The 12395-nt window shown below is 35.6% G+C and overlaps 1 pseudogene; it reads right to left on the reverse strand.

The window, feature by feature from the left end:
• Positions 1-8484: 8484 nt before the first annotated feature.
• Positions 8485-9881, reverse strand: LOC149552132 (RNA-dependent RNA polymerase 2-like; annotated as a pseudogene).
• Positions 9882-12395: the final 2514 nt, after the last annotated feature.

Raw genomic sequence — 12395 nt, forward strand, 5'->3', positions numbered from 1 at the left:
TATATATATATATATATATATATATATATATATATATATATATATATATATATATATATATATATATATATATATATATATATATATATATATATAATATTTATAGATTATAATACTAATAAGATAATATATTATTATATATTAATAATATAGCTCATAATAATAATAATATATATTATATTTTTAGATTATAATAAGAATAACATAATATATTATTATATATTAATAGATTATATGTTATATCTTTACGTTACGTTATGATATATATAATATATTAGAATATATTTTTACATAGTAATATAACTCAAATAATTGATAAGTTATAAACTATTAACCCACAAACTCAGTTTTCTCTCCAAAATGTCTTTAGGAGGCATATTGGATATTTGATTTGAAATCGGATATCTGATGTTACTGGCATCAATTTCCTACATAGTCTCTATCCTTGCAAACTAGAAAACATCACTTTTTGAGTTTTTTTTTCACGAGTTTTATAGAAAGTTGCATTTTGGGGTCCAACCAAATCGAATTTTTTTTTGAAAATATAACTCTAGGTGTCCAATATTGTCATTTGAATGGGGGGTAGTAGTCGTCGAAAGGCTAAACACAAAAGGAAGATATCCACTGAAGACATTGCGACATATAGGGAAAGGGACAAAATGGAACAGCAAAGAAAAAGATAAGGTATGCTAAATATCAGTCAGGTTGACGATGAATTAGTCGAAGGTGAAATCATAGAGTCAGATTATGAATATGTATAGTTGGGGAATGAAAATGTACCTGTTGAAAATGATAATGCCAAAATTGAAAATTTAGAGTATGAAAATTTTGAAGATGAAATCCTACCAAGTTAGAATCCAAATTGCATAATTGACCATGTCGAACATGACAATTCATAGGAACCTAATGCACAAGAACCTTACATATCTCCTAATTATAATCGACATGAAAATTCTAAAACACCAAAATGGATAATTAAAATTGATGAAATGATTATTACTAGTTTGGAAGGGAAAAATCAAAAAGAATCATTCGGTTATGGGCTTCAAGACTACATAAGATATTTTTTGGCAACAAGACAGTGGTAGAGCAATGTCAGCTTTTCATGCACTTATTAAAGATGCAAAAGATGAGACCTATGCTTTCCAAATTGAAGATTCATGTTAATAAAAATTTGGAAAGAAATACCATTATTGTGAAGAATCTTTTCAGTGCTCTCAATAGCATTGGGAAAAATAGTAGGGAGAAGGATAAAAAAGCTACTCAAAGGGTTATTACAACCTCTTTGGTAAGTCATCATTTGAGAAAGGGTAGATATATGAGACAAACTTGTATTGATTTGAATTTAAATCATACTACTTTGCAAAGAGTACTTAGTCGACGAGAGAAAATTGATGATCCTCTTCAAAATGAAACATGGGCATTTGGTGGGAGACTTCCATGTTTTGATAAGAAGCTATCCGATGATGTGAAGAAATAAATTACACAATTTTGGCAATCTAACTCATGAGTATCACCCAATGCTAAATACGTGTTAAAGTTGAGAATTGGCATCAGAGAGCGCACACCACATCCTAAACACTATTTTGAGGTAAGTCAAACTCTGTTGTTCAAACAATTGAGAGAGAGTCATCTAAGTCTTCATATATCACAAAGGGCTTTTGAATCTTTGAAGTCACTTTATTGTGTGCCACTTAAAATTTGAAATACATGTTGTTGCAAATATCATGTTGAGTTTTCTATGCACCATGAACTATTATGCTCCATCTGTTCTACTTTGCATAGTAAAGAAATGTTGGAGGATTATGGTGCTAGTGGGCTTCCAAAATCATCGAGAGACTTGCTAGATCAACTTTTATGTTGTAGAGTTGATGGTTGTTTCTTTTATAGAAATGCTTGCTTAAATGAGAAGTGTTTACAATATGGTGGCTTATCCAAGTTTGACACATGTTTCCATGAGGGGTGCGAACAAGATCTTGGAAAGACAATAGTGAAAAAAAAGGTATATGAAATGATGAAATACACATTGAAGAGTGGAGGTGAGAGCTCTAGATGTGAATTGGTTGGAAAAGATATCGGTGTCACTAGTTTTATTTCAGATTTCAAGACAAATCTTTTTTACAAGTATGCAAGACATAGTCATAGGTCTCAATGGTTGGATCAACAATTTAGAATGTGCAAGGAGACTTTTTCCATTGGCACTATTATATCAGTTGTTGATTTTTCTGAGAACTACACATTGCAACCTCAAAATGAGACACAATCTCAGTATTGCAACTCTATTTAGATTGCTATTTTTGTTCACATAACATATAGACATGCCCCTGATAGTGCGGAAGATAATGAGAAGATTATTAGAGAGTATCATTTTTATATGAGTGATGGTAGATATCACTCTCATGAGTTTGTGCAACATTGTTTCGAGAAATATTTTGATTTCTTACATGAGCATGCAATTGCTATGGATAGACATATCATTTGGTCAGATAACTATATAGGTCAATTCAAGAATGCTTGCATATTTTATTGGTTGTGTAGGATGCACATAGAGAGAGGGGTGCCTCATATATGGATTTTTTTTGAGTCCAGCCATGGAAAAGGGGAACATGATGGAGCAAGCGCATGTATGAAGAGAGATCTAGTTAAGGAGCAACTGAAGATTTTAGCAGTAGAGCTTCTTGATGCTCGTAGCATTGTTGATTGGTGTAGTTTAGTATTATCATAGGGGGGGACTCTTGATTCAGTGGTATGTAGGTTCTTTTGGTTGGTTGAGGAAGGGTCCATAGCTAATAGATTAGATTGTACTATAGTGAGAGACTCATCAAAAATGCATTCATTCTGAAGCTCTGATTCTAGTACATGGACCATTTGGACATTATAGCTAGCTTTCTTTTGTCCTAATTGTTTTCAGTGTGATTGGGATTACTGTGAGTCAAGTGAGTGGGTGGACACATGGGCTCCACATTATCTTACTCCATTATCTATCATACCCTCTATCAGAAATGATGACATGGAAAGTTCACTTGAGCATAACCATCTATCACATCTACTTCAGCTAGGACATGTCTTTGCATTGGTTGCAGCACAAGGGAATGATGAGAAATCTGATTATTGGTTAGCACATTGTGTAAGAGGTAAACAAAAACTTGCACAACCGATCATAGATGATGATGGATTCACATATCCTACTGGTTCAGTGGTTGTTGCTAGAACATGGCTGCAGACATACATGCTTAGAAGGAATGGAATTCCTTCATTCAAAGACTATCAGAAGCACAAAATAATTCTCATATATTCGCATCTTATTATAGCAACAAATGTAAAGTTGTTGAAGCATCAAGGAAGACCAAAAGTAAAAGAACTTTTTACTATTGCTAATGCTAATCATGAAGCCCTGTTGGAGATCCTAAAATAGAGAGAGGACCCTATTAGAACACTCGACTAGATATATATACTTCTTATGTTATTTTCTTCATAATGATTCAATGAACTGATGATTATCTTGTTTAATACAATAAGTTACTAATTTTTTTATGATATTGGAATGTAGGTACATTATGAAGAGTTGGGGGGGGGGGAGGGGGGGGGGGGGCTATTGGGGAGAATTCCTAAGATTTATGATGTATTATGATGTAAAATGTGAACTTCTTTTGTATATGGTTTTTGTAATAATGAAAAAGACAGGTTAAATTAGTTGCACATTCTAATTTGTATTTTGGTAGGTTCTTTGTAAGGAATTATAAGAGGAAGATATTGAACAAGTTCTTGCAAATCATATTTGCATGTGATACAAGGCTATAAGGACAATTTTAAGAGCATTTATAACTATATGAAAGATAATTGCTTGCAGATATCTTATTACAAGTTTGGCTTTTTCCTAATTTGACATAAAGCTGACATTATGATTATTAAAACTATTTTTATCAAACTAATCAAATAAGAAAAATTTAGAAAGTACGGATGAACAATTAGAATACTTGATTTCTTCCATTTTGCAACCAATCATGGCATTTGAAAGCATAAAGAGTCATAATATTGTATAATGTTTTGAAAGACTTTCATATTGAAAAGTTGTAAAGGACTATGAGATTTGAATTTTAGTAATGTCTAGGTTTGCATAGGGTAAGTGATTCATTAGATAGGTCCTAATAAGGTCTCATAATAATCTCAAGTCATTTCATAAGTTGAAACATTCAATAAATCACTTAAAATTGAGCTTATTGCTTTAGAAAATTCAAATCTTGAATGTAACGGCTACATGAACATTTTGGAGGGAAACTCCATAGTTTAAATTTTATGAAGGAATAGAAAGTGAAACCAATTGGATTTGGTTGAGGGGGTTATTAACCATCCCTTGAAACTTATAAATAGTGTTTGTACGGACTGTAAGGGCAGTATGTACGGACTGATTCAGAATTTTGAATAAAAAAGCTTAGATTTTAATAGCAATTTGAAGGTTCTTTGGAGTTTTTGAGTTCTTTATGATATTCTAATGCATTGAGGCATCTTCTAAGGTCTATAAGGAAGTTTAGGACCAAGTTTTGATTTCGTTTTTGAAGGGTTATTCATCTAACTTGATGATTGTTGGCTGTAGCAGTCCTTTTCATAAGCATTTTGACAGTTTTTTCATCTAATCATGGTCATTCCATGAAATGCTTACCTGATTCTTCATGAAATGCCATTGCCCTAACATGTATAATGTCTTCTAACCTTGAAATGATCAACTAACCAGAATAATTGGTGGCCACCAAACATAAAAGGGTGAAAACAAGGGTTGAAAGTGAGGGGACAATCCTATAGGAAGAGATTTTCCTTAAAGAGGGCAGTGTTTGTGAGTTGATTCATGTTTATTGTGATAAAACATAGATATCTTAATTTTGAATTAGTCCAAGAAGGCTTGGCACGTGTGAGATTGGTGATGCCCTAGGAACAAGGGTTTTGAGAAGGTGAATTGGGGCTTTTGGGGTTAGGGAACCCATAGACTAAAATTGAGAGTGGATTTGTCTAATTGAAGTCATTTTAGGATCTTGCAAAGTTTGGAGTCCAAATCTTAAGTCCTTCTAGTGGTTTCTTTGTAAATGCATCTTTTCGACATTGTTAAAAAATAGGAGAAGTGTGAAAGTTCATTGATATTTTCCAAAGGAAGGGTATCTAAGTCTTATATATGTTTTGTGAAAGGATAAAGGGTATTTAAAAACATCCATTTATTCAAGGAGTCTTTTGGAAAAAAATAAAAGTTATCACCTATTTGTCTTGCTGCTGTCATAGAATTGTAAAGTTGCATAGACAACATTTTGGCATGTTGTGCATTTTGGCTTGAAAAGTATTGAAACTCAAGGGTATGTTTTGGAACATGGTGAATATGTCAAAAAAAACTCATTGAAGCCTTAAAACCTCCTGGAGTTGACCATTTGTGGAATTTGACCATCAGGACCTAGAAGGGTCACTTGGCACATTGTTAGAAATTTGCTCATTTTATGTTGTTACTTGGGTCCATCACCCTATCCTCTGCATCACTTGTATATTGTCAACATTTGGGACTGAAGCAACATGTTGCATTTGATCCTTTCCATAATCATCTTTATGCATGTTCAAGTGCATCATGGTTTATAGTGTTTCTCTTTTTTGTTCATTCATCATGGTTACGATGCATTATTACAACCATGCCAACTCTTCCTCCATTGGTTACCATGCTTAGAGTCATTGGGAAAATTGCATATACTCTAAATTTTTAGTAGCAAGTTTCTCACAAAAAACTTTTACAATACTATAAAAATAATCTTCTAAGCTTTGGTGTGCTACCATCTCCAAATGAGTTATTCATTTATGTGGTGATTTAACATGATTCTAATATGTTGAGCTCTTAGACCCACCCCTTGAAACAAGATAAAATCGATAAGAATTTCTTTGCATGCAGTCTCAAGCCTCCCCAAATGAACTAGTCATTACCAAGGTGGTTCAACATCACCCATTAGTGTTGAACCCTTAGGCCTACCCTTCCAACTGAGAGGAAAACTGGTTCTTAGTCCAATAACATTAATGAAATACAGGGAACACTAGTGCAAAGAACCTAATCATTTTTCTTTTCTTGATTCAATAAGGTCTAGGGATAGATCTAATGACCTCCCTGTGACCATCCACATTTGTAATGGACACAAGACCTCATGGTGCAACTATAAGCCTTGGCCATCAATTGGTCCAATAAAGTGGATTTTTGGTAAATTCCATGTTTTTTAGGTAAGTCTAGATGTTTAGAACATTATTAGGGTCCCTGAGAGTTTTTAGAGTCCATTTGCAATCAAATTTGCAATAAAACTTGTCTTAGCGCAAAAATTGCAAAAATTGCAAAAAGTTGCTTAGCAACTTTTGCAATTTTCTTGACAAATTTTCAAAATTTAACTCCTAATGGCTAGAACTATTCAAATCTTCAGTGCCATTAGCTCCAAGTGAGTGGGTGAACCCTAGTGACACCCTTGTTCTGACCACAGAGACCATCCATCGTCCGCGGCCACCCATCGAGGAGTCCCCAAGGTTCTCTAAGTGCATTTTGAGGTCGATCTTCCGAGGGTCATAACTTGGAGTTCGTGAGGGCTATCGATGAACTATTGAATGCTACAAGATGGTGATGGTGAGGCCTAAAATAATCTATCTCATTTTTGAGAGATCGCATTCTGTTTGGATTCAGCACAGTGATCTCGCTCGATGCCAAAACTCGCAGTGTGCCTTAGTTCATAGGTCCACCACAGCGTAACTTTGAAATCGCTGATCTTGACATCGAATTTTCAGTGCCATTAGCTCTGAGTGGGTGGGTGAGCCCTAGTCACACCCTTGTTCCATCCATAGAGACCATCCATCATCCGTGGCCACCCCATACCGAGGAGTCTCCAAGGTGCTCTAAGTGCATTTCAAGGTCAATCTTTTGAAGGTCAAAACTTGGAGCTCGTGAGGACTATTGATGAACTATCAAATGTTACAAGATGGTGATGCTAAGACCTAAAATAACCTATCTCATTTTCAAGAGATCACATTTCATTTAGATTCAGCACAATGATCTCACTTGATGCCAAAACTCGTAGTGTGCCTCAATTCATAGGTGCACCAAAGCGTAACTTTGAAACCGCCGATCTTGGCATTGAATTGTCAGTACCATTAGCTCTAGGTGGGTGACTGAACCCTAGTGACACCCTTTTTCTAGCCACGAAGACCATCCATCATCCATGGCCACCCTGTAACGAGGAGTCCCCAAGGTTCTCTAAGTGCGTTTTGAGGTCGATCTTCCAAGGGTCATAACTCAGAGCTCATGAGGGCTATCGATGAGCTATCAAATGCTACATGATTTTGATGTTGAGGCCTAAAATAACCTATCTCATTTTCAAGAGATCACATTCCATTTGGATTCGACACAGCGATCTCTCTCGATGCCAAAACTCGTAGTGTGCCTCAGTTCATAGGTGCACCACAACGTAACTTTGAAACCGTTGATCTTGGCATCAAATCATTAGTGCCATTAGCTCTAGGTGGGCGGGTGAACCCTAGTGACACCCTTGTTCTAGCCATGGAGACCATCCATCATCCGCACCCACCCCGTACAAAGGAGTCCCCAAGATTCTCTAAGTGTGTTTCAAGGTCGATCTTTCGAGGGTCATAACTCAAAGATTGTGAGGGCTATCAATGAACTGTCAAATGTTACAGGATGGTGATGCTAAGGCCTAAAATAAGTTGTCTCATTTTTGAGAGTTCACATTCCATTTAGATTCGGCACAGCAATCTCGCTCAATGCCAAAACTCGTAGTGTGCCTCAGTTCATAGGTGCACCAAAGCGTAACTTTGAAACCGTTGATCTTAGCATCGAATCGTCAGTGCCATTAGCTTTGAGTGGGTGGGTGAACCCTAGTCACACCCTTGTTCTAGCCATGAAGACCATCCATCATCTGCAGCCACCCCGTACCGGGGAGTCTCCAAGGTGCTCTAAGTGCATTTCGAGGTTGATCTTTCGAGGGTCATAACTTGGAGCTCGTGAGGACTATTAATGAACTATTGAATGCTATAGGACAGTGATGCTGAGACCTAAAATAACCTATCTCATTTTTGAGAGATTACATTCCATTTGGATTTGACACAATGATCTCACTCGATGCCAAAACTCGTAGTGTGCCTCAGTTCATAGGTGCACCACAGTGCAACTTTGAAACCGCTGATCTTGGCATCAAATCATCAATGCCATTAGCTCTAGGTGGGAAAGTGAACCCTAGTGACACCCTTTTTCTGGCCATAGAGACCATCCATCATCCACAGCCACCCCATACCGAGGAGTCCCCAAGGTTCTCTAAGTGTGTTTTGAGGTCGATCTTCTGAGGGTCATAACTTGGAGCTTGTTAGGGATATCAATGAGCTGTCAAATGCTACAAGATGGTGATCTTGAGGCCTAAAATAACCTATCTCATTTTCAAAAGATCACATTCCATTTGGATTCATCACAACAATCTAGAACATTGAAGGAGGACACATACTCAATCGACAAATATGAGCTATCTGCTTTGCCAGACATAAAGAAATCTTCTCGATTCCATCTGAATAACTATAGTTGATACCATCTGTACAAATGTAACTATCAAGAATAAGGGAAACTTCACGATCTCAAAAATTTAATGTTTACCTTGAAGAGTTAGATGGTTGCCCCATTTTCATGGCATGTATGGTTGAATCATTTGTGCAGTGGAAATCTCCCATCCATTTTTTGATGGACTCGACAATAACTTCATCATTTGAAGCAAACATCCAGACTGAATTTTCCCTCAACTGACTATCCAAGAATCCAAGGAATTCAAATCTTTTGTTGCCTATTGTAATCCCTTCCTTCAAAATTGACAATATTCTATCATATACTTGTGATCTTTGTGGTCTTGCATGAAAACCATATTCATTTTTTGCAGTCAAAGCAATTGAATGAAGCTTATTAAAGTCCTCCTCCATAAAAGAGACTTTGAGGAAATCATCAACATACTTTGAAAAATGCCTTCTCACTTGACTTGAAATATTCAAGTCGGGGCCCAAAAAGTAGACCCTAGTCAGAGTAACTAGGGCCTGATGGAATTTCAATGTGTCATTATGTCTAGAAATTGTCAAAGACTTCAACTGATTTGACTAGTTTGCAACTTCTTTACTTGATTTTGAAGCCATGTTTCTAGGTTGAAACATGTCAACTTCAATTTATTAGTTCTATTAAGGCTATACATATGCGCAAAGCTGATTTCTTCTCATTATTTAGCAAATCAAAAAAGTGACAATTCAGTGTTGGGTCACTGAGTATCCCACAATGAATAAGAGAGCTGATTTAAAACAGTATCTCATAAGGCAGATTAACACCCTTTGGAACATTAACAGTTGGAACCATACATGGAAAGGGAGAAAATGAATTGCCATTTTCTAAAATAAGTTGCTTTGTCATTGCTCTATGCAGAGGCAAGCTTTCAATGATTTTAGTAAGCTTGATACCATTAGGAAGTTTCAGACAAAATGCATTTGACTATCTAATGCTACAGAATGCTGAGATATCTATTGTCCTACACCAGATAATCTCAATGTCCTCTTTGCAAAATTTGCAAGGATCCTGGTCAACTATCAAACATGATCTCTACACTACAACTTTCTTAAAAATTCTTGGACCCAACTGCCACTGCGACTAAAACAAATAACATCACATGTTAACTTTATTAGCATTCTACTCCAAGTCTGCAAGCACCATAATATTTGTAATAAAAAGACAATTGCGTGTGAAATAGGAGGTGAATTTAAAACCTTGCCTGAGCAACAAAATTTGATATCCCTCAGAAATTGTATACCTTTTTTACAGTTTGTGATAACAACTGCCTTTTCCTCATTTAACAAATGCTTAGTTGTCAAAGATGGGTGTGATAGAAAGTCAACATGTAAGTATGCTTAGAAAATGGTTAAGCAGCAAACAATAAGTAAGAAGGCTGAGGTGCTTCTTCAAGAATTTAGCATCATGTGTTAGTATTTAATGTTACAAAAATTACTTATATGTCTTATGTTCCTATCATTATCTGTATAAGTCACACATCTTTTTTATGCTATTACAGTTTACGTTTAAAAGACAAAATATATGTTAAAAGCATTTGGTTAGCTCAACCACTCAAAATAAGACTTTTCCAGTGCCAGGGATGTTGAGAATAAATATTGAATTCATATGATATTAATTTTAAATGGGCTAGTGAACTGACTAATTTTGATCTTGAAATTTTTATGGTTAAATAGGTTTTGAGTTAGAGTAGTGCAAGGATGGAGATTTTTAAGAAGTGTGGTCATCTATATCAGCATTGCCAAAATGCAATAAGTGCTAAATAGACCATACATTCTTATAACTCATAAATCTATACAAACCACTACTCATATAATATGAATCAATAATAAAAATTTGAACTGTAATATACCATTTATTAATAATGAACATGTTAAAAGTAGAATTTAAAATTGATGATTGACAAACTAAATGGATGTCTACTTTATTGTATTTGTCATTTGTTCATCAATTAGACCAGCATATCCATAGACAAAGTACTCAAATATATATCAAAATACATAGATCCATAGACAAAATGTGGCTGATCATGCCATCAAAATGTGTATAATATCAATGTTTCTGTATACAATGTGGCATACACCATCTCAAAATGTCTCATGATGCATCTTATGAAAACTATACTATCCTAGGGTGCTGGTGGATGATCAAAATGTAGCCTCTTCACTACACTAGGTGGATCGGATGCCTCCTACACAAACAAAAATGGAAAACCCAAAGTTAGACTACTAAATTTATATGATTCTTTGTATCTAACATTGAATTACTCAAATGCATAATGATCTTTTTTGTAATGAAGATTTATACTATCAAAATTTCATAACAAATACCTCTCTCATTGACCTCGTGTGCCAGTCAAGAGTCCTCTCATATGCCCTCGGCAATGCTTCTACCTCTCTGATTGTGGGTTGTATATGTTCAAATATGTTTCTTAGATGAATCTACAATTTAAACTATAACATTGTAATTCATAGCATGCTAAATTGATAACATATTTAATCATAAATTAAAACTACAACTTACTATTGTAGGCTCCTCCTCAAGAGAGAGTGGCCATGTCATCAAATCTACATAACTCTCCCATCAGACCTCATGTGCTCTAGAAGTCTCCTATGAGATACAAAATAGTAGTTGTTAATATCATGGAAATCAGTTTTGAATTTATTTATGAAGATAAGGATAATAAAAAATAAATGATACTTATACATACAATGGGGCTTTCAATGTGAATGGAAATCCCTGATGGTCTATGACGCAGAATCTGTACATGCTCATCACCAGTAGCCACGCCCTATATACAATAAAGAATGTAATTAAATGGGATTACCACAAACATGTTACAAGAATGCATCGATATTTAATCAAATAGAAAGTACCTAATTACCTTTCCTTTGTCAATGCGTGTTGGCTCACCCCTCGCACTTTGTCCCCCCGGGACAGGTGGTACCTACAAGATAAAAGAAAGTTTAACAACCATATATGCTACAATATCAAATAGAAAAAAAAGTGCGAACACAAAATAATGTACTATAGATGTCTCAAGGCCACATGAAATGGCCGAGAGTATGACATCATTAATCTGTCTGAGCTCCTCCTCAGTCATCAACTAAACAGGAATGAAGATCGCATACATATAAAATTCAATATGGCTTAAAAATTAAAATTACTCTATTATAAAAATTAACTTTAAATCGCATATGTCATAACAAAAAAATTATACACGTATCTACACCGAAGGAGTCCATGCCTTTGCATTCCCCTCCTCTCTTGCATGAGGGTCTGTAGCCTCTACGCTTGTGTTTGGTGTATCATCGTCTAATACAAAATGATACTCAAGAAGATCACCTATGGGACCCAGGCAAATATTCTTTCACATAATGCAAGTGTGAGGCACACAAACATGTGATGAGCTAGCCGATGATGAACTAACACTAGCATCATCAACACAAGGAGGTAGGACTAACCTAGCCTAAGATATCATTAGGCTATTCAGCCTATGAATGGCTCCGATGATCTAAGAGCTAGCCTCTATCATAATATCTGGATGCTGCACTCGAGGAGGAGGGGAGATATCAGTGGGGGGGACAAAAGTGCCAGCTTTCTTCCATTGGGAAGAGGGTCTATCCTGAGGAGCTCCTAGTCCTCAACCCATGTTGGGCTTCATGCTCCAATAGTTCACTTTAAGTTTCAACACAAATTCTGCATATAATTCTCTAAGGAAATAAAATGGTATGTCTAAATTTCCATGTGGAGGGATATCAATGACCATCCACCAACGATCCCAAAAGTTTGCACA

The sequence above is a fragment of the Cupressus sempervirens genome, chromosome 6 (assembly GCF_028749045.1).
Source record: "Cupressus sempervirens isolate cs-2001-9-10 chromosome 6, ASM2874904v1, whole genome shotgun sequence".
Classification (NCBI taxonomy): domain Eukaryota; kingdom Viridiplantae; phylum Streptophyta; class Pinopsida; order Cupressales; family Cupressaceae; genus Cupressus; species Cupressus sempervirens.